A 22,219-nucleotide genomic window follows, 5' to 3' on the forward strand; every position below is an offset into this window, starting at 1 on the left:
ATGTCTACACTGCAATTAAAAGCCTGTGGCTGGCCCATGCCAGCTGACTCAGGCTAAGGGGCTGTTTAATTGCAGTGTAGATGTTCAGGCTCAGGCTAGAGCCTTGGTTGTCTAACTGCAGTGTGGACGTACCCACCATGGCTCTGTCGCCCGTTCTACCGGACACAGACTAATATGCAAGGTGAACTTTTGTTCTTTGTACAATGCTTTATGAGAACACTGCTTTACAGGAAATATGGGTGTGTCTCAAAATACTCATCTTTCCCAGCTTATGCACATATGCCCTGTAGCTATCTGACTTGGCTACAGAACGTTCAGGTAAATCAATAATCCAAAGGTGGAAGTTAGCTCTGAAAGGCAGTATAGCCAAACATGACATTACAGCACTGGCCAATCAACTCTGGCTGAATGCAGTCATGTTATCACTGCAGTATGTGCCATTGGCAGAAATAAAGGCATGGTTATGAAAATAAAAACAGTGGAGGGTTAGACGAGTGGTTGTCACTGACACCAGCAAGATATTATCCTTTATACCATTTCTCCTTTATAACACCTCTTAGCTGTAATTATCAGTGCTCAGTAAAATGGTAACCAGCGAAGCATCATAGTTAATCTCAGAATTTTGATATATCTGTGATTTATCAGCAAGAAGGCCCCTCTTCCTGTGCTCATATTTGAATTTCACATGAGCTGCGTGTTTACACACACTACATTCACATCTGGCTACGTACCATGTATGTCAACAACATCTTTTTTGGAACCAAACACCTGGCACACGCTTGAGGTGCAGCATATGAGACCAATGGCAAAATAATATAATCCCATGTACCGCTCCTGTTCAAATACTCTCCTCCAGATGTGCATCTGTCTCTCTTTTTTTGTGATAGCTGATACCAACCAGAAATGTGAATTAAAAGCACTAGCCAGTTTGAAAACTAATGCCATTTTCTGTGCCTCTCCTCTCTTCTGTTACCAATAAAACACTTAAAGATACTATTCGTGCAGACACAAAGTGCTATGGGTTACCTGTTAATGTGTTTCAGAATATTAATATTTTGCTGCAATTCCGATAGTTCTCTTTTTGTTATATTAAGTTAACAGTGCTCTAATCTGGGTTGACATTGAAAGCTTGAAGAGCTGCAATCTACATAAACTACACTATTCATGACAACCACTTCTTTATACGTTACTCCATTTCATGAACACAATCTTCTCTCAGTCAAGCTATTTCCCAAGCCATAATAAGTTGGAAATGCAGAAGCATAGAAGTAGCATGTAAAGTAGCATAAGACATTACTGGAAAAGTATCATTCATTTTTTTTCTGGGCCCTGTGTGTCTAATAGGGGCAGGAGGAGGAGAGCAATAAATGAATGAGCGACAAAAATCCAGAGTCCAAGACACTTTTAACAGCATAAGTCAGAAAATTCAGTAGCTGTTCCCATCTAACCGAAGAGGTGAATTTGTAGGGCCAAAGCCGCAGCGCCTGTAAATCAGCATAGCTCCATGAAAGCCCAGCTGAGCTACACCGGAAGTGTTGCCCTGAGTTTCAGCTCTACATCTCCTCTTGACTTTACTGGATGTGGTACAACTGAAATCTGATGCTGTTCTGAATATTTACTGCAAAGTGTTCAGCTGGTCCACAGATCCATATCTTGCAAAGAAAGTCACTTATGTTTTCATTTTTTAAAAATTATGTTGGGCCTGATTCTCCACTCCCTTATATGGATGCAAATTAGGAGTAACTCGACTGAAATCAATGCAGTCATACCAGGAGTAAAAATGGTCATGTGAAAGGAGAAGCGGGTCCTTTGTAAGTAGAACCAATTCATAAAAGGGCCAGTGCAATCTTCTCATCTTCTGTGGAAAGGGACAGGAGCAGAAGCTCTTTGGTCTCCAGCAATAACTGATCAGGGTTCTGCAGAGATTTTAAACCACTTGAAGCATGTTATAGCCTGGTCCATGTAGGAGCATTTCATCCTTTCAGTTTTTCAATTGTGTGCCATCCCAAAGGAAGAAAGTGAGCAGGTTCTACTACAGTACATTGCACCGAGGTTGAGAAACAAACTTTATCTAACGTAATCATTAACTAAATATAACCTCCCTGGCTCTGCTTTCAGGAGCTACATGCCAGTTACCAGTAGGAATAGGCACAACTAATGGAGGATAAGAGATACTCCCCCCCAACTTTTTGCTGTCTTTTTAATCCATCCCTTGGACCATTTCAGGAGTAATACACTTGCTGTGCCAGCCCAGTTTCTTATATGTGGTTGTACCTAAGTTTCCCCCAAAGGATTTTCCTTAAAAAAAAAAAAAGAAAAATCAACCAAAGGAGTGAATTCCCATCAACCCTGTGTCACAGGAAAAGTGCTCTGCCCCGCAGTGTGAGTGACTTAAGGGGACTAGATTCAGGAGTCTCATTCCCTGGGCTAGGACACAGTAAGTACAGAGGGGACATACCCTGTATGCTTATGCATAAGTGATCTGTGGATGAGCCAACCCATCATTTTGTGATGCTGACACTAGCAACAATGTGGATCAAAACTGGTCACAAACTCCCGTCTACTGGGTGAGGCTACTGTCTCCAGAAGTGGTGGGGAGGCAGCCAGTGGCATGGGAGATGGCAGACAGCAGTACAGCTGCTATACTTGCCCCCTCTACCTGCTCCTGCTTGTCACCCAGGTGGTTCCCACAGCCCTGAGTCCTCACTTGTCTTCATCCCTGACCCTGCTTGTTCCCCCAAAGCTTCTTACCCCTCAGCTTGGCTCCTTGCCAGTGGCTTCTCCACCATTCTGTATCCCATGAGACAACTGGTCTGACACACACATGTGCCAACCCCCCAAACAGCAACTGGAAAATTAAACACACATTTCTCAGCATGTGCTCACGTATTGGCAATACCAGCCTTTTATTGGAATCCACCAGTGCACCCCCAAAGCTCGCAGTTTAAGGAGAAGTGTTGGTTTGGCCTCTCAGGGCAGGTAACTCATGTCAAAGGTAGTGTAAGTCCCCCAGAGACTCCTTAGCTATAGGGGGTTCATTTGAAGTGAGTCACTTCCTCATATCCTTGGGCCTCAGTGTATCAACTGACCGGGATGATATGAGAAAACAAATCCTGAATGTGCAGACACTTCCAAATCCAAACACATTTGAAAGAATGAACTACAAGATCATGGGGAAGCCTTTTCAAAGGAGCGTAAGGTAAGAGGAGGTAGAGTTTCCTGATAAAGGAGGATAAGGATTTCCCTGCTCAAATATCAAAGGATTCATACTAAGAAAGAGAGGAGGAAAATTAACCTAATGATATACCAGTCTGAGCCTCTGCAAGGAAGACCCACATGCTCTCTTCTGAACACTGACCTTTCATGGTCTGTCTTCTTGACCAGGATTTATAGGTGCACTTTTAGAACATCTTAACCCACCATGTTCTATAAGGCTCGTGTAGACAAGATATATTTCGGGTTAGCTGTCTCAGTGGAAGCCTTGGGTTCCCCACTTTGTCTACTTTAGAAGGTATCAAGTTAGCACATGTTAACTAATAGCCTCTAACATCACCCCTCTGAATCCTAGCCTAGGCAAACCTATATGGTTCTATATGGTTTATGGAGCAGAATTACTATAGCAACTTTCCTTCCTTTCTCAAAACATCTTCTCAGTCTCTGTCCTTCCCTTGATGGCCCCTGCATTTTTTCCCTACCCTTAAGACCCCACCTCACAGCTAGTAACCCCCTGGGACTTACTGGGCTCACCAGTACTGCTTACCTGGCTGGTGGAGTTGCTATTTGAGACATGCAGCCATAGAGGATACACCTGTTGCCTGTAACACACTGTATTTCTAGAGCACCTGCCGTCCAAGAATCGCAGAACACTTTACACAGATTAGTGAATGAAGTCTCACTATACCCCAGTGAAGTAAGGAAGTGTCATTATCCCTATTTTACAGATGGGAAAACGGATGCCTAGGGTGATTGTGATCTGCCCTGCAGCCTTCCTATGCCTGTAATTCTCACTCAAGTCAACAGGAGTTTTGTGTGCAAAACAGCTCCCAGCCTAACTGCCCTCTTTGAAGCAAAATCCTATTCTGGGCTTGGTAAACTGCAAACACTGGGTATGGATCCAAAGCTGTGGGGTGTTTGGATTCAGGGTTTTGGTTCTTTCCCAACATATTTGGATGTGGGGCTCTCTCATCCCCTAAATCGCACAGGCACAGTTCCCCCTGACTCCTACAGGAAGTAAGCAGACGCACACTAATTTTCTGTAAATTTGAGAAAGGCTCTAAAACTTTGTGGAGTATGGTATATGCATTGAGCCTTTATAAATGGGAAAACATAACAACGTGGATTTGACTGCAAGCTCGTCTGAAATGCCTCGCACAAAGGTGAAATATTTATTATGTCGTCATAATAATTAATTATTATTATTGGTTTCCAGTTACAACGTGCTAAGCACTTTGCTGACATAAGAGATGACAGAGTCCAGGGGGAAGAGGTATAACATACATGTGAAATGGCTTAGGTGGTACTTGGCCTTCTTTTGCTCATGTAATTTCTTTTGCTCATGTAACTTCTTTTGCTCATAGAGCTTACCCACAAGTACCCATAATCACCCAGTTAGATTTTTTTATGGGTGCAATGAATGCAGAGTATCTTCAGGAAGATTTTTAATGCAGAGACCAGTTCAGGGAACCACAGACAGTGTGAAACTAGGCACAGAGATGAAGGTGGTGGAAGTGGACAACAAGGCACCATGGGTAGCATCACTGGTAGAGTGGGGGGAGGAGGTATGGCACAAAAAAGGGACAAGGGTAGATAAGTCAGGAGGGGCAGTTATGCAGGGCCCTGAAGGCAGAAACAAGAAGATGGAACTTGCTGTGTTGTAGCAGGAGAAGCCAGTGGAGGAGGGGAAAAGGCATGGGCATTCCGAGCTAGGGGCAAGGAAAGTGATTTCAGCAGCTGTGTTTTGAATGATTTGGGGGTGATGTGAGGCCAAAGGGGTTACAATAACCAAGATGGAAGGTGATGAGCAGGAAAGTGCTGTTGAGCAGCTCCAGCAGGGAGCAGTGCTTCCAGGGAGACACTCAGCTCCTAGCTCCATGTTCTGTCTCCAACACACACGCGTGTGATTGAATCAATGCCTCATCTGTGGCAGTACTTGGTGATACAGCCCTGGCCATGAGCTCACATGTTTTATCATGGACATGCTTGTGATGTCACTCATTCACTCTTACTACTTTAGTGCAGAAGAAGAGATAGGGAACCAGCAAAACTTTCAAGAGACATTCTACATGTGATCCATTGTAATGTTTCCCTTTTAAAACGTTTTGCTTTACTCTTGCTGCTTGATCCTGCAGGCCTGGCTGGCAATTGTATAATACACTGCCATTTTCTTACTTCTCCAGAGAAACAGTAAAATGGTGACTATTTCCATACATCAAAGAGGCAGGAGCTACATACATCCTAATGCTAAGCTTGTGATCATTCATTCTTCTGTAGGGGCAAACTGAAACACTTTCCAATGCTTGCAATATTTTTCACAGCAATCTACACTCTCTTCATCAGTACATCCCTTCATCCTAGTACACAGAAGAGACTTGCTTACATGCATTTGGTTTATGATCAAGCATCCAATATACTACCAAAGTCTGCTTATACAGGTAGCCAAATTGCAAACCTACTTTCAGCACATCCCACCTTTACTGATTACATATCTTTGTTTTTCTGGATATCAGTGAAAGTTGTGTACCCTGGCACCTGAGACAGGGTTACACTGAGAAAAACAAGAGCAGAATTTGGTCCACTAACTCCTGAGCAGCCCAGCTGTCATCTTTATTTGAGCAGCAACTGCTTCATATTGTCTGTCTGATTTTATAAGGCAGTGCTACATTTTGGATCTAAATGCCCCCGTAATGTCATGCAGGCCTAATGCAGCCTCACTTTTTGTTATCCTGATTTATAAACACCATTGACACAGATTGGAGGATGAACTGGCTTCCAATAGCAAATCTTAATTATTCTTAGTAAATGACTTGTTGTAGCTTTCTAACTAGCTAATTAATTCTGCCCCTACATTTTGGTCATTCATCTAGTCTGTTCGTAATGGTGTTCCTAATGTTGATACTTTGGGAAAAGTCTAAAATGCTCTAACCCTTGCACAGCCCCGGGGGAGGGAAAGGTCCAAGAGTAAATGCTGGATCTTCACATAACAAGAGAAGGTTAATCAATCTCACTCCACTCACAGAACTGTGGGTTGTTGGCTTTTTTTTTTTTTCCTTTAGAAGAAAATCTATTTAAATAAACTAGACAATCAGTGGTGGAGCCAGAACTATGACTCCCCCTGTCTGAACATCTACAACATGTACAAAGTCAGTAGGGTTGTACCAGGGTCACTGACGGCATAACAACACCTAGAGATGCTAAAATGAATTTTTTGATTATGGGCCGAGGTTATGACATCCAGATAAAAAAAATTAAAAATTGACAAAAGGCAAGTTACATGTCTCAGTAAAGTGGATGAGGGGGACAGTTGTAATTTAGGACCTGATCCAAAACCCAATGAAGTTAATGGGAAGACTTTCATTGACTTTAATGGATTTTGGATCAGGCCCTACAGCATTCAAATATATGCCCATTAGAAGAGGAAGAACCAAAAGCAGAATTTATAATCCCAGCGAAGCCAAGGGGCAGTTATAACCAATGAAGAATAAGAATACAGCAGTATCACAAGAAGCTATTACTACTACTTTGTAAGATGTCTAGAAAAAGCAGCTAGTATAATAGCGAAAAAAATGGGAAACAATAAGGATTACAAAAGAGCATAAGAAACGAACATTAGCAAAGTAGCATCAGCATATTTAATGCATGTTACAGTGTTTTACTTATGTTTCATATTTTACACCACATGGGTGTTATGCCTTGAAATATGTTCATGCAACTAAAGCCACAACACCAGACCTTTAAAGACGTGAGAGCTGCAGATTAGAAACATGTTGGAACGTTTACTCTGCACCGTGCCAAAAATGTGTCTCTAACCTGTAGGTAGAAGTGGGTGTGGAGCTTCTTACAGAAAGATCATTACACTCACACAGCAGAGGACAAGATCTTCTCTCTTTGTTTCTTCCTTGTGAGGAAAATACCGACTGAAAGATGGCTGAGGTACCACTTAATCTCTCTACAGTAAAAAAAATACAACTGTACAAGAAAGTTAAATGGGAATCACTTGAATCCTTTCGGACTTGTAAAGACTAGTCAGCTTGCCATGTCGGGCTATAAACTACTCATCTCAGTGCTCGCTTGGGCATGGGGTTTGCAGATTATTTTACTAACTTAAAATCACATCATGTGTGGTATTGAATCACTCTGAGTAGATACAAAAATGTACACAAAGCATAAAAGTCTTTCACTTTGAATTGAAGTTCAATGTATAGCTCACTAGACTCAAGGGTGTGTTTGAGTAACTCTTTGTTATAAGATTTTGCTAAGGTATGTTCTAACTTGTTCTCCGCAAAGTTTTGCAGTAGTTCCTGATATTGATAGTCAATTACTTTGTTCAAATGACTCGGACAATGGTGGTTTTTGCTGTTAGTGTTGCTAATCCAGGAAAGACAAAGCAGAGCCAAATCACTGATACACGTTTTGAAACACCGTAATTCATAGCCAGTCCTGCCTCAGCTTTGCTGACTCCCTTGCATTGTATATCCTCTCTCTCCTTTAAAACTTATGTGAGAAAATAACTTGCGCAATCAACAATGCTGTTTATTTTTAATAAAACACTTGTGATAAGGGCCAAATTATGTAACCCTTACTTACATGGATAAGCACTTACTCATTGAAATAGTCCCATTAAAGCCAATAGTTCTACTCGGGTGAATAAGTGTTTACCAGCTGAGTAAGTGCTCCACAATCTGGCCCTAACATAGGAAAAAAGGATTTCTGAGGGGGGCCAAATTTTCATATCCTTACTCACGTTGAGTAACATTTTACTTTGTGAGTAGCCCCTCTGAAATAAATGGGACTACTGGCATTGCTGAGTTCGATGCTACTCAACCTGAGAAAAAGTATAAAGAGTCTGTCCCTAAGTCTTTATGTTACATCATAGTGACTGTTCCAAAAATTAACACATGCTTCAACAAATGAATTATAAAATGAGTTCTGCAACACTATCAAAAACAAATAATAATGAAAATAATAAAATTCCAAGAACAAGCCATTCTCTCCACTTCTAACCCTTTTTTAATTCTCTTATTTGTTTTGTTAATTTAAGGAATTGCTTCATTTTTTTTCATCAGATACAAGGTGCAAATTATGAAAACAGTATTTGGATATATAAACTGGTTAATTTGCATATTGAATTACTAGTGAGTAATGTAAATTCTAGAGTTCTGGTGTCATAAATCAGGGTTTTGGAATGCTTTTTAAAATTTCAAGGCATCCACATTTCTGAAAGCAAAACAAATAAATATAGTGTCTTAGATGGAGTAACATAGACATCTAGGGTACTATTTTCAACAGCACTCAGCATCGGAGTTTTACTGTTGATCTGCGGCAGCAGAGTTAGGCCAAGATTAAGCACTTTTGAAAAATCTCACTCTTCACTTTCAGAGCCACAAAATACCATCACTGCACAGGGTTTTCAAATAAAGGAAGTTAACCAACTCTCTTTTTGTTTGCTTTTGTTTTGTTTTGTTTTTTGTCTACATGATTAAAAATTGTGAGGAATATTTTCCCTTCGGTGCTTGTGCAAAACTTCTATTGGTAATGATGGAAGTACATGGGTGCATCAATTCTGAGTGATGATTCATTGAGGTATCGTTCATCTGAACCTGTCAAAGTGCTATTCCATTATTAAAAATCTGACCCTGACAACATTCATGTGAAGTAGATATTTTACTGTCCATTTTACAGATGAGCAAACTGAGGAACCATGAAACTGTAGGTCAAATCCTAAAGGCACGCCTCACCCGGACTTCAGTGATTTGTGACTTACCCACGGTCACATAGGTAATCTGTAAAAGAGCCAGGAATAGAGCCCAGGGGACAGATTCTCCAGTCCATTAATGCCACTCTGTGTGGCCTTAAACTGGCCAGAGTTTTCAAGTGAAGAATTCCCCTTACACAGGAGGAATTCCCCGCTGCCAACTCCTATGCCAGCCCAACCAACCCTCTCATATAAGGACAGAAGGAGGCACGTCAGGGCAGGCTGGGAGCATGCCAGGAGTGGGAGTGTGTTGCAGAGCAGAGCTCAGCTACGCCCAATCTTCTAGCAGCATAAGGAACCTCACCCTCCCAGCACCAGCTGCTTAAAGTTAGAACAGGATCCCCCTCACTATAACTGCATAGCCCGGTAGCAGAGAGCTGCAGCTGACTCCCTGGGCTGCCAGTCGCCTCTATGTCCAAGCACAGCTTGAATCAAGAATCAGAGCCTAGGGGTCCTGACATGCCCGGTCCCTGGCACTAATTTCTAGACCGTATCTCCCCCCCATAGATATACAAACCTATATATAATTGCCCATTTACAGTCCCCTGCAATGCACAACACTTAATACAGCTCATTGCAGCAAGATACATTAAAAGCGTAGGCATGATATCTTGTGATAGAGAAATAACACTGCTTGCTAGGATGTTATACCAATCTAGGACAGGGAAAGGCAATATACAGCTGGAGTGCTGCTGACTGCAGTTAACAGAAAATATGGGGTGTGGTTTATTGGAAAGGGGAGGGCTCAGTAGGAAGCAAGTTATACGACATGATATCATTCCAAAACAGATCCATGTACAAAACCAGATCACTAGTCCAGGCTTCCCTAGGCAGCAGTAATTTGTTCATGGCTATGTCCATAGTGGGGACATATTAAAATGCTTCCTCAATCAGTTCACTGCTTTCTTGTGTGGTAAAAGTTCTGACTCTGAGACATACGCTTGTGTACTGAATGGCCCACTTCCACATCAAGAGGCATGCCGGTCATGGGACTTTGAGCACCTGTATACAGCATCTCTTATGTGGTCTCTGCTATTTTTCAGTCTGTGCCTGTGTACTTTATAACCACGCCCCTTGGCAGATATGACAAGATTTCCTTTGTGTGCTTCCAGCGTGGACTGTCCTGTAACTCGTGCTAATAATATACCACATAACAAAGCTGCAGATTTTTGCTCCTTCTGCACTTTTTTCCCCTATGAGAGGGTGCTACACAACCTTACAGGTGTGCAAACCAACAAAAAGATATTGCGGTACCATGACATTTGCTTAAAACTCATCCAGATCAGTCACTGGATCAGAAGCAATGATAAAATATACCAGTAACACAGCTGATGATTGTGTTCCCATGAATAAATTTCCTTATTTAATATTTTTATTAAAACTTTTATTTATTTATTTATTTTCATCTTATTTTAATTTAGTTATTTATTTATTTTATTAAACCGTATTTAATGGTTTTTCTGGCAGTTTCCCCCTGTTTTTGGATATGTTGAAAAGTTGTGTCCTACCACTGCTGAGCTTCCCCTTGCACTCCTGCTTTGTGAAGTTCACCAGGTCTGGTTTTGGCCCATACCTGGTATGACGCCTCACTTCAGGAGAGCAAGGTGTCAGCTGCCCTGGAACAGTGTCATCCTGCTAAACAGAAAAATATCTCTTGACATTAACAGCCTTGCCAGTTATTGGCCAGTCTCTAAACTTTTCCCTCTTGAGGAAGGTTATTGAGAAAGTGGTTTTGGAACAGCTCCAGTTGCATCTCGATCTTGCAAGGTGTCTTTGATCCCTATCAATCTGGTTTTAAACATGCAGTCAGTATTATCATCTATGTCTGACAATGTCCTTCAAGCATTGGATACCAGTAAGGTGTCCCACACAATGTCTTTTTTTCCCATCTACTGCTGGCTCACAAACCCTGACTATTTCTCTGATGTGGACACTGCCCCAGTAATTCATGTTTTTAAAATCTCATCTAAGATTAGTGCAGTGCATTCTAGTTGGAGCTATGGTTGAAAAAGCAACCAGTACAAAATCCACTGGCTCGGCTCTGAAGTCAAGTGAACCATTCTGAGCAGAGCACTGCGCTCTGAACCAAGTGCCTGTTCACTTCTGGGCTTAGTTTAAAGTGCTGGCGATGATCTATAAAGACCTACATGGTCCAGGACTCAAATATTTGAGCAATCACCTCCTTCACTATGTTCTTTGAGATGGTTACAACCTAGTGGGTTGTCCCTGCTCTTCTGGGCCCAGCAGCAGAGTGTTCTTAGTGGTTGGCTGATTCCATCTGGAGTTTCCTCCCTGTGGCACACCACCAGAGTCCAAGTGTGGGTCCAGTGTACGATGGACGTCCAGGCGATTTTAAGGGCAAGATATACTTAGAATCTTACCTCAGGCCTATATTTGTGTATTTTTGCAAAATGTAACGAAAGGTGCCTAGCTGCTGAGGGGATGGATCCCATTTACAAATCAACGAGTCAATCAATACGTAAATAATACTCATACCGGGCTTTATACTAAAGTATTTGTAAAGATATGCTAAAACCATAAGGGAAAAGAACAGCACTGATTTTGCCAACCAGCCATTTCCAAACACTGTACAAAAAACTCTCCGTTGGAACAAACTCTTTGATCAATGGGGAGGAAGCACAGCAGATAGATTAGGACAATGGCCCATATTCTCTGTCCCCACTGAGAGCAGTTTGCCAGGTTCCTATTCTCAAAAATAGTCACCTGCATATTTAGAACCTCCAAACATGCAAGGGGGAAAAAATATCAAATCATGGCACCGTGTACTTGTTGGTGCCAGATTACGTTTCCACGGCAGCTGCTCCTTTTGTCTACTTTCAGTAAAGCCAAACCTGCCTAAAATTTAATTTAATCTTCTGTAAACCCGAGTGTCAGGCACTTAGATGGCAGCTAAAAGCGCCACTCTCAGATAACTGAGTGACACTTGCTAATAATAGCCTATGCATTAAGAGAGCAAGAGCGGACATTTTGTGTAACCAAAGAGGAACCTGTGTATGGGAACAGATCAGTGTGGCCAGTCTCAGCTTCTTAGGCAGCAGATACAGCACGCAGACCAAGCCCACCCGGTCTCTTATGTGATTAGCTGCACTAATACCACCAGTGACCTCTCTTTCAAGCTAGGAGGCAACAATAGTCCTGGCTTTTGTTAACAGGAGAACAAAATGCCACCTTTTACAGCTCTGCAATCATAGCTGTCTTCCCTTTTCATCTTCCAGAGGCTGTGCACTAGACCTTTCTTACTAGGAATGTTGCTTAACCCTTCACTGGACTGCCTTTCATATGGGTTTTTTTCCCCTCCTTTAAGAAATTATCTTTCTCCAACGTCTGTTCATTTCCACTGAAAACACCAAACAACCCTTTTCTGGCAGATACTATTCTGCAGATGATGTGTACGTAAAAAAATATATTCTTCTTTGCTATTAGACTTTTTCTGATGCAGTAAGTAATCTAAGATACTAGTCTACTTCAGCGGATCATTAGCTTATCAACCTCTACATTAAACTCCTCCCCTACAACCACACACCTCAATATAACTTGGAAGAGTCTGACTGAAAAGGATCAATCTGTTGATTATTAGGAACGAACTGGTTTTAAACTTTAGAGAATTTTTATTTTGTTGGCAAATCTAAAGAACTACAGTAAAAACGTGTCAAATGCTCTCAAGAACTGTGCTTTCCAAAGCTGTCCTAGTTCAACAATTGAACCAACATAAATGACAAATGCAATGAAATGTCTTGTCAGAAGAGAAGCTTGGGACATTGTACTAACATGTACTTGCTGTAAATCTCTTTATAAAAAAAAAGAGGCAGATTGTTCAGAGGTGCCGAGCCCTTGCTGCTGAGATTGACTTCAGCTGGGGTAATGGTTGCTCAGTATCTCTGATTGATCAGGCCCTAAGTGTCTTGAGGTTAGGATGGCAGGATTGTCCCCCACTGCAATAACCTCACTCCTACTGAGGTGTATAACCACATATCTGGTATTTTCTTTCCAACTACTGTAAGAAAGTGCTCTCCTGTAACTGGACAGTGCTGTACAGAATTCATTCACAGAGTATGTCTTAGATATGCAGCTGACTGGATGTGTCAGTTATGTTCCAAATGGGTTTTCACAGGTCAAGGTTCTGTAAGCAGCAAGAGCAAATACTATTTTTAGCTGGGATAAGGTCACAATGCTTTTAGAGACAGTGAGGTCTACAATAAAACCTATTGATCAGTCTCTGGAACTAGTGCTCCAGAGAGACGTGTAGATTGAAACAAGAATTGCCTAGCTGTTTTCTCTATAGACTCACTGGGTAAAAGCTTGTTGGACTTAATATCTTTCAGGAGATAAAATAAGTAAGAAGTAACTGTGTACAGATTGCTGTAGTCCATTTAACCAGATGCACGGGGGGAGAGAAAGAGGGGTCCATGGGAAAAATAAATAACAAGAGCTAAGCATACTTCTGTGCAGAGCACAGGAGTACTCCTATTCAGCAGCAACAAGTGCAGCAGCCACTGAGATACCAGGGCAAATGCACTCAGTGTATAGAGAAGAGAACACTGATTCATCAGCAAGCTGTTAGCTCTCTACCTTTCATATTACTGTAGCTACAGGCTAAATTACAGCCATCAGATTTGCAATAGCATCCCTCAGTATAGGGCATCATTGGCTGAATGGGTGTTTTTGCTCAAATAAATTGCAGACTGTGTTATCCCTGGATGTTTTAATGGAGGAGAAATTATGAGCAGGAACATCTAAGCAAAGATGGCATTTACATTTGCTATGGTTATTTTCCCTATAGCTCGCTCTACAGACTAAGCAGCACCTCATGAAGAAAATGTTGATTTTAGGAGAATAAATAAGTGTTTTACATATATATCTATTACTAAGAATTCTAATGATGAGCACACATCCAAATGCCATACAGGGGCTGGGGTGATAAAAAACAGACCAATATTACAGCCAGGCAAATTACATAACTGGATGGAAGGTTCATACATTTCCCAAGGTTTTCACAACAAATCCAAAATAATTTATCTGGGTCAAATAAGAGCTTTAAGCAAAACACTGAAGTAATGGACTATCATATTTTAAACTTTAGCCATAGATCTAAAACTTCAAGTGAATTATGTGCCTCTCCATTATGAGAAGCTCTTTATTGTTTTGGAAACTTGTGACCACAGGAACTAGTGTGAAAATGTAGGGTATCTTCATTTATCATCTGTTCCACTCTCACAGCCTAGCTTGCAAACAAAATATGCCATGATAAACATAATCCATATATCACATTGTGACATGATTGACCCCATTAGTGAGCCAAGGCTGTCCTATCAGAAGCACCCCACCACACATTAACAATATAATGGCTGATGCATTTGCATGATAAAATAAATAAATACATAAATAATAAAAAGAGACAGAGACAGCATATTGTGCTATAAAATTCTAAGATTCACGTTTGAATATATGGTTTGCTTCCTATTTAGAATGTTCTTTATAGACAAGAATTTTATCTATGTTCAGCTGTTCATGTAACAACATACAGTGTAAGAAATAAAGCATTTGCATGTCTGCAGCATGGTCTGTCCCTTATCTGACTACTAGTCTGCACAGTATTTTAACTTTCTTCACAATAGATATGATAGGATGCGAAATTCTGAAACAGCCGATTATCTCTACATGTGGATTATGAAGGGATCACAATAAAAAGCATTATGTCTCAAAGCAGCACAATAACAGTGATGCAAGGCTAAAAAAAAAAAAAAAAAAGATACCCCCAATTCATTCCAAAAAAATGTATTACCTTCAGAAAAGCTAAGAGAATTACTCCTTTATTTAGGAGATAGGGTTTGGTTTGGTTTTGTTTAAAGATCCTTGTCTGATAGGAATACTTATTTCTCATCTTTTCTTCCTACTGCCTTCTGGATGAAACTGTAAGAGAAAGTTACAGGTAAATGCAGTTCTAATTTATAGGGGATAAAGTTACCTCAGATTTTGGGACATTTCTGAAAACACTCTTTTTTTATAAAAAGAAAAAATAAGACCAAGTTAAGAAAGGCTCCAAAGAAAAGAAAAATGTGATTTGCTGTAGTAGATGTGGGGAAATATAAAATTCAAAACACACTTTAATTGATAATTACATTGATACTATAGAATATTTTTTCTTCTAGAACCTATAAATTATTATCAAAAAAACATAAGTGAATGTGCACTTGGTAAGAGACTCTGTGAGCGAAATCCTGGCTCTACAGATGTCAATGGCAAAACCCCCATTGACTTCAATGAAGCCTGAATTTCATCCCATATAGGTGGGTGGGTGGGTGTATACATGTATATACAATTCTTAGAGACAGACATCGATTCAATCTGCACTTGATCCAATGCCCACTGAAGTCACTGAGAGTTTTCCATTGATTTCAATGGATGTTGATCAGGCCCTTTGTTAATCTAAACATAAATAACAATAATGGGTGGGATCTGGCTTTCTGTTACACGGGTGCACACATAAAGTAACTCTAATGTCCTCAGTGGAGTCACTCTGGATTTACACCAAGGTAACTCAGAGCAGAATCTCCGCTAACGATTCTTTTTCTGTATTTATGCTCTTGTCTTTTCCTGCTCTCTGCATTGATAGATGAGAATCATCCCTGATAAGCATGCTAGCAGGCAATTCACGTGCCTGTGCAGTGAGGGGGAGAGAATAAGGCGCCTCCACGCCCCGTTGGTTGGCCTGCCTAAGGGCCAGGCAGAATTCCAATCCCTGTATTCAAAGGAGTCCAGCTACTGCTCCTCCCTACTTCCCTGGGGCACAAGGCTCCCCAAAGGGGATGGGGAGGGGCAGGGAGGAGGCTGAACAATGGCTCTCTCCCCCTTGTGTGCCAGCCTTTCAGAATGCTCCTGTGCTCTTCCTTGGGCGCCACCCTGTACGATGTGCAATTTGCACAATCTAGCCCTCGGACAGGGATCCTGCAGTCCATACGCCGACAAAACTCCCACTGGAGTTTCGAGAGGAGTCAGCACGCAGGGAGCATAACGGGGTGGGGCATGAGTGAGGCATGGAGGGGTGATGGAGCCAGAGGATCTTCTGCAGCCCAGGAAGTGGGAGGCCAAGGAAAAGGCTATGCCAACAACTGAGCTGCTGTAGCCACCAAGGAGCCACTCTGTACCAAGTGTGGGGAATTCAGTATTACCCCTGCCCTTCCCTTCTCTCACACAACTGGGTGTAGGATTTGCCCCTATACAAGTACGAGGTAAAAGTATTATTAGACCTTAAACCCCACGTTGAGCCTGCTAATGAAATCCCAGCAAATAATAAAAGATGTAGAAATCATTCAGACTCTTTCAGAGTCATCAAATATGCTCAAAATTATGCCATCATCCCCAGTTAAAAGTAGAGAAAAGTCTTATGACAAAATAAGGGGGGGGGTGTTTTTTCCTCCCATTATAAATATTTAATCTTTTTTCATTCAGAAATTCTGTTTCAAGCTGGGGTGTTGATTATGCTTTTGGGGGAGGGATGGGCCAGTGCAAGGCATTGCACTGTCCATTGTAGATCTTCTTAATGCATAATGCTGTTTGCAGACAACACACCACATTTTTGTGTTAACAAGTGCGCAAAAACGGGAGAAAAAAACAAGCAATCACTGCTATTATTCAAGTGAAGCTTTTGTTACTTGCTTGTGTAGTGTTCAATATTAAATCAAACAAGTTTAAAATACTGGCAGAAACCAGATCTCTGTATTTGTTTCACTGTAAAAGGCATCGACTCATGTTGGTTTATGGAGCTTCTAACATGAGCATTGTTGCACATGTTGGAATATAGCATTATCTATTGTAAGATTGGGTCTAATACTGCAAAACTTACTCACATGAGTAACCCGTACGCATGTACGTATTTCCACTGAGGTTAGTGGGATTTCTACAAGAGTAATGGTTACTTAGTTGAACAAATCTGTGTAGGATCAGGCCCTTTCAATGGCAAAATATTCAAATTTATTATTTTTGTCTTTTCAGTTTCTTTTTAAATTAGCATTCAGTGTCTGAAGTCATAACATGGATAGCTAAAAATGTGTGTGCGGATATGTCTTCCAAGAACAAATGGCTCATATTTGTTCTTTATTATTTAGGAAATGCACATTAATTACTGCAGATTTTCTCCTATACATCTACTGTATCTCAGACAGAGATGCTGAGAAGGGTCTGCAGAATAAAAATGTATGGGGTAATTAAATGGATATTTATAATTAGAACTTAATAATTTGCATCAGGGACAAACGAGCTCTGATTTCAATCTGTAGTGCATTTAGATTAGCCTGAAGATAGTGTAATTTGATATTTTATAGTCCTCCTCTCAGATTATGAAACAATACAGTGTCTTTAAAGCAGCCGTGTTTGTGACAGGAGTGTGTTAAGAAGGAGCTGCAATGAAAATGTTTGACAATGTGAAAGCAGCCATAAATTACATGACAACTGTGTAAAAGTCATGATGAAACAAATAAAGGGCTGACCTATAATGCATCTGATTCATTGTGGCATACAGAACTCTCTGCACTAATCTCTGTACAGCAAACTCATTCTTAAGTGTGGAACTACTTAGCACCGAGAAAACTGTAAATTATCACTAGTCAACAACATTGATTTTTAGTCGACATTTCAATCAGTTTGAAGCAGAAATACTACATAGCTCCTCCAGCAGCCTTTTAGCCAGGCTACTGCTCCTCTGTAGTCTTTCAGTTACAGCACTGTTAAATCTCCATTGTTTCCACTGTACAATGTTTTTTGTAGAATCTGTCGATGCAGGTACTTGACCTATAAGACTCTGGCTTGTCTGTTGGGACATTCAGCTTACCTTCACCATAACGGTGAACTGACCCAAATGTGGGAAGCCAATGAAAAGCCAGCTACAACACTTAAGTATCAGTGTGGGTGGCCTAACATGGGATGAATTTCACCCTTAATGAAAGTAAGTTAAATGTCCAAAACACAAGTATCTGACCTTTAGGTCAAGGACATGGATCCACTCAAACCCTGCACATGAGGTGGCGGATAGAGTGGCCAAACAGGCAGACCCAACCTTATGTGTCAGAGAACAAGGCCCCACCCCAAAAAGGTGACATGAAGGGGACAGTTGGTATCAAGCCAGGGAAATGGCTACTGAATCTGCAATTATACCAGTCTGGTAGCCCAAGATCCTCATGAAGGGGCGTGAATGGTCAATAATCACTATTCCAGTCCACAAGGCTGGAATAGCAGTTATAGAGGAACAACCCTGCACTCCTACAACCTTTTAACAGGTTAGAGAGCATCCTCTAACCATCTGAAGTCCAACTCAGTTAAAGATCCAAAGCAGGGCTGCTCCTGTTTTCAGGGGGAAAGCAAACATGAGTAGCAAACTTGAAATGTTATTATTTTACCATTTTATTTTTCAACCGAGGCTTCCCTGTGATGGCTGGGAGGAGAGAAGAGCCAAGGTGGCAAGGTGATTAATACACTGGACTGGGATTCAGGAGACCTGGGCTCTGCCACAGGCTAAATGTGTGACCTTGTGAGAGTCACTTAATCTTTGTGCCACTGTTCTTCATCTGTAAAATGGAAGATAATAGTACTTCCCTGCCTCACAGGGCTGTTGAGAGGATGCATTCATTCATTAAGGCCTGTTAGATGGTCACATGCTAATGTATGGAAGCCATATAAGTACCTAGATAGACAGATAATAAGCAGGCGTTCCACAGGACAAATTAACCACATGCACAGCCAAATGACAGACAGAGATAAAGGGGTGTACAGTAGCTAGGGAGTTTACAATGAAGTCATTTATGGTTTGACATGCAACTCCAAGATCAAGATCAGAACCAGTTTTACAAAGGAGATTTCCAGTTTCTGAATGAGTGCATACACAGAGAGAAGATCACCTCAGAGCTGTAGCTGAGAACTTCTTCACTTTTACTCCTGTTACTTTTGCACTTGTCTTTCATGAAGTTGAATTCAATACACTACATTTAATTAAACTTTAAACTGAAAACATGGAGGGTGGAAGAATAGGCCCAAGTTTCCAGCCCATTGAAATACAAACTTCAGGCAATGCTTGAGGAACTAGGGTTCTGGACCCCCTGCAAATACAGATTGACACAGGGGCTTGCACCTGCCATAAGGTAATGAGAGTCACACCTGCATTTAGTCCTGTGTCCACTGAGGATATAGGGATCCACAAATGACTAGAAGTCCTACTAATTTATGCTAATTGAAGGCCAATCTGAGTATTGGAGGGAGACTGTCAATGGCACAAAGGACAGTTAGCTCCCAATATAGTCCTAACTGCCCTTTGTGCCTTTGAAAATTTCTCTCTAAAGGTATGTCCACACTGCAATAAAAGACCCGCTGCACGGCCATGGCTGGCCCAGGTCAGCTCACTCAGGCTCGCGGGGCTCAGGCTGCAGCCCCTGCAGCCCCTGCAGCCCCACAAGCCCGAGTCAGCTGACCCACGCTCTGAGATTCAGTGTTGTAGGGTTTTTTTACCACAGCACAGATATATCTTTAGCGGCTTAGGGAGTCTATGTTTTCCTCGTTATTCCATTTCTTTAAAATTTGAAATCAATCTAGTATAAGATTAATGGAAAAACCTTCCTTTGAGGAGTCTCTTGTTTGACCAGAATACATGTTATTCAAATAAGCTAGAGTGAAATTCTGCTAAGCTGCTGTTTGTTGCAGCACGATGAGACCGGCCTGTTAAAAAGCAAAAATGTCAGGATGTTATAGACTGAGCTTCCTGCCAAGACTGGTAAGTACCTGAATAACTGTCAGAAATAGACATCATAATCAGAAACAAAAACCAATTTGGGCTCCTATATAAATCTAGATCTATACACACAGACTGCACATTTTGCAACTGACCATAGGTTTTTACGATAGGCCAGATCGAACCCCAGGATCCAAATACCCCTGAACTTTGGGGAAGCTTTGATGTGGACCTTAGCTTTGGAAGCTTGCCTCTCAGTGCAAATCTGTAACTATAAACACCTTTGCAAAATCCTATTCACCCCAGACAAGTAACTTCTTTTTTTTTTTTTTGAGCTAGTAAAATATCTTTGTTTTCTTCGTTCTCATCACTCGCATGGTAAAAGAAGGCAAGCAGATTTTGTGCTTTGGCTGGTAAATTTTGTGACAGCTGCACAAGGCTGAAGACATACAAGATATGGCTCCATGCCGTTTTTGCACGTGTTTAAGTAAAGCAGATGCAGTTAAATCAGTTCAGCCCTCCAGTGTGGACACAGCTATACCAGCATAAAGGTGTTTATCCAAAACAAGCTGTAGAAGTCTAAACAGCTTTATATCAGTATAACCGTGTCCACACTAGGGGTCTGAACCAATTTAACTAAATTGTTTTCTCTACCAATTGATTAAATCAGTGCAAAACCAGTGTGCAGACAGCAAGCGCACACACATGCTGGAACAGGATTTCTTCTGTGGAATTATTCACTACAGTATTATCTTTTATACTCTGTCGACCTGTATTCACATCTCCTCTTGTATTTGCCTTTCTCAGCTATACACAGATTACTTCACAGATGGTTTTAAACAGTGAATTTAACTTCTGCAATTTATGAAATCTCTCTCGTTCTCTCTCAGACACACAAACACACCCACCCCTACTACTCTCACACTCTTGCTCAGTTTAATTTGCCTCTCAGAACACCAAAACCCTTTTTGTCCTGGGCCCTCAGGTTACTGGCATTATTACAACTCTTTTTTCCCAATAGCAAGCCAGGAAAGATGATAGAACCTGTCTGCGTGGCCAAAAGACTGGTCTCAACTGGTTCAGAGGGAAAAAATTGAGCTGTCTCTCTCTTTTTTTTTTTTTTTTTCTTTCTTGCCTTTAGCCAAAAGACCTGGGAGCATTTGATGTACAGTCAGCAGGTATAAAAAAATTATTGAAAAGGCTTGACTGCTCTTGGGCTATGACACTCTCTCATCAAAATCTGGATTTCTGCCAAGTTCATCTGTTAATGGACAGCCGCAACCAGGGCCTGCCCCTCCCCCAACTTTTCCCTTCCCCTCCCTTAGTCTTCTCTGTTCTCCTACCTCCTTCTAGCTCCTAAAAAACTAGACATCGATTATGTCTGTGCTTTTCCCTTTCTATTCAAGATAAACAAAGTGCTTCAAGTTCAGGGCACACCCTGGGACCCTGGACAAAGCAATCTATCATTCTGTCTGCTAAACCAGTCTGGCCACACTACGACTGAAGAGACTAATGCTTCCAATGTACAATTTTCCCTTTGTGCTGCTTCCCTATTACTACTAACCTCTTTTCTTTACCACCTTCTCAGGAGCAGATGTGCTTGACCACTTTCCCTAAACCCCTCCTGGCAGAGACATTTTTTGTTGTTGAAAGCAACCTCAAGAATTAAAGAAAGGAACAGAGCTTCTGTCTGTCCCTCCCCGCTCCCTTCGCCACCTCCTATTTCCCTCCCCACATCCACTAAAGAAACTAAGCCCAGAGCTACTTTTCCTTCCTCACTGAAGAGGGGCTTTTTTTTTAAGTGAATTCAGGTTTAAATCATATCCATTAATTCATTCTGACTTGCAATTAAATGCAAATACACTTTTACAGCGGCACAGAGTGTATTAATTTTAACAGCAAATGACAAAATAAGAATACATTCCCTCAAAAGCTAATAATGAATTGCACTATAAATAATATTAACGGGCACATTCATTAATACTTGTAAAGTGCTTTGAGATCCTCAAGAGGAAAGGGCTATAGAAGCATGCAGTAACATCAGATGCAGGGATTAGCCTCGCCGGGTAGTTACACACCCTTTCCCAAATGCCAGTGCAGTCATCCAAATATACCGCTGGTAAAGCGGAGCATCTGTAGCAGAGCATGTGTAGCCACTAGGAGCTACAGCCTGCATATCTTGGAACTCAAAATTCCTCTCGAAGTCCACAAGACTTTGGGTGCACCAGGAACACAGGATGGGGTTCAAAGCGTTCAAATCTGCAAAGTCTTGGGCATCTCCTGCAAGGCACGGAATGCACACAACTGCCATTGAAGGATGCATACTGCACCTCCCAAAATTAGGCCCTACGCTGACAAACATGGGATTGTCAACCTAACACCAGGCCCTATCCTGCTGTAATGTAAATCAATCAGAATTATGCAACTGAGGTCAATGGGAGGACCCTACTTGCTTCCCTAAAAACGAAGTCAGAGAAAATAATAAGAAACCACAAAATGCAGTTTCTAACACT

General features: G+C 41.4%; 1 protein-coding gene and 1 long non-coding RNA gene across 4 annotated transcripts in view; one reads left to right on the forward strand and one right to left on the reverse strand.

Moving 5' to 3' along the window:
* Positions 1-22,219, reverse strand: part of BCL11A (BCL11 transcription factor A) — a 101,603-nt gene that overhangs the window by 56,950 nt on the left and 22,434 nt on the right. The window lies entirely within an intron of this gene.
* LOC135982541 (uncharacterized) overlaps positions 6,979-22,219 on the forward strand; it is a 28,111-nt gene continuing 12,870 nt past the window's right edge. Inside the window, exon 1 of the long non-coding RNA XR_010599943.1 lies at positions 6,979-7,149. This is a non-coding gene — a long non-coding RNA (uncharacterized LOC135982541). The remainder of the gene's footprint in view (positions 7,150-22,219) is intronic.

This window comes from Chrysemys picta, chromosome 3 (genome assembly GCF_011386835.1).
Source record: "Chrysemys picta bellii isolate R12L10 chromosome 3, ASM1138683v2, whole genome shotgun sequence".
In the NCBI taxonomy this organism is placed as follows: Eukaryota; Metazoa; Chordata; order Testudines; family Emydidae; genus Chrysemys; species Chrysemys picta.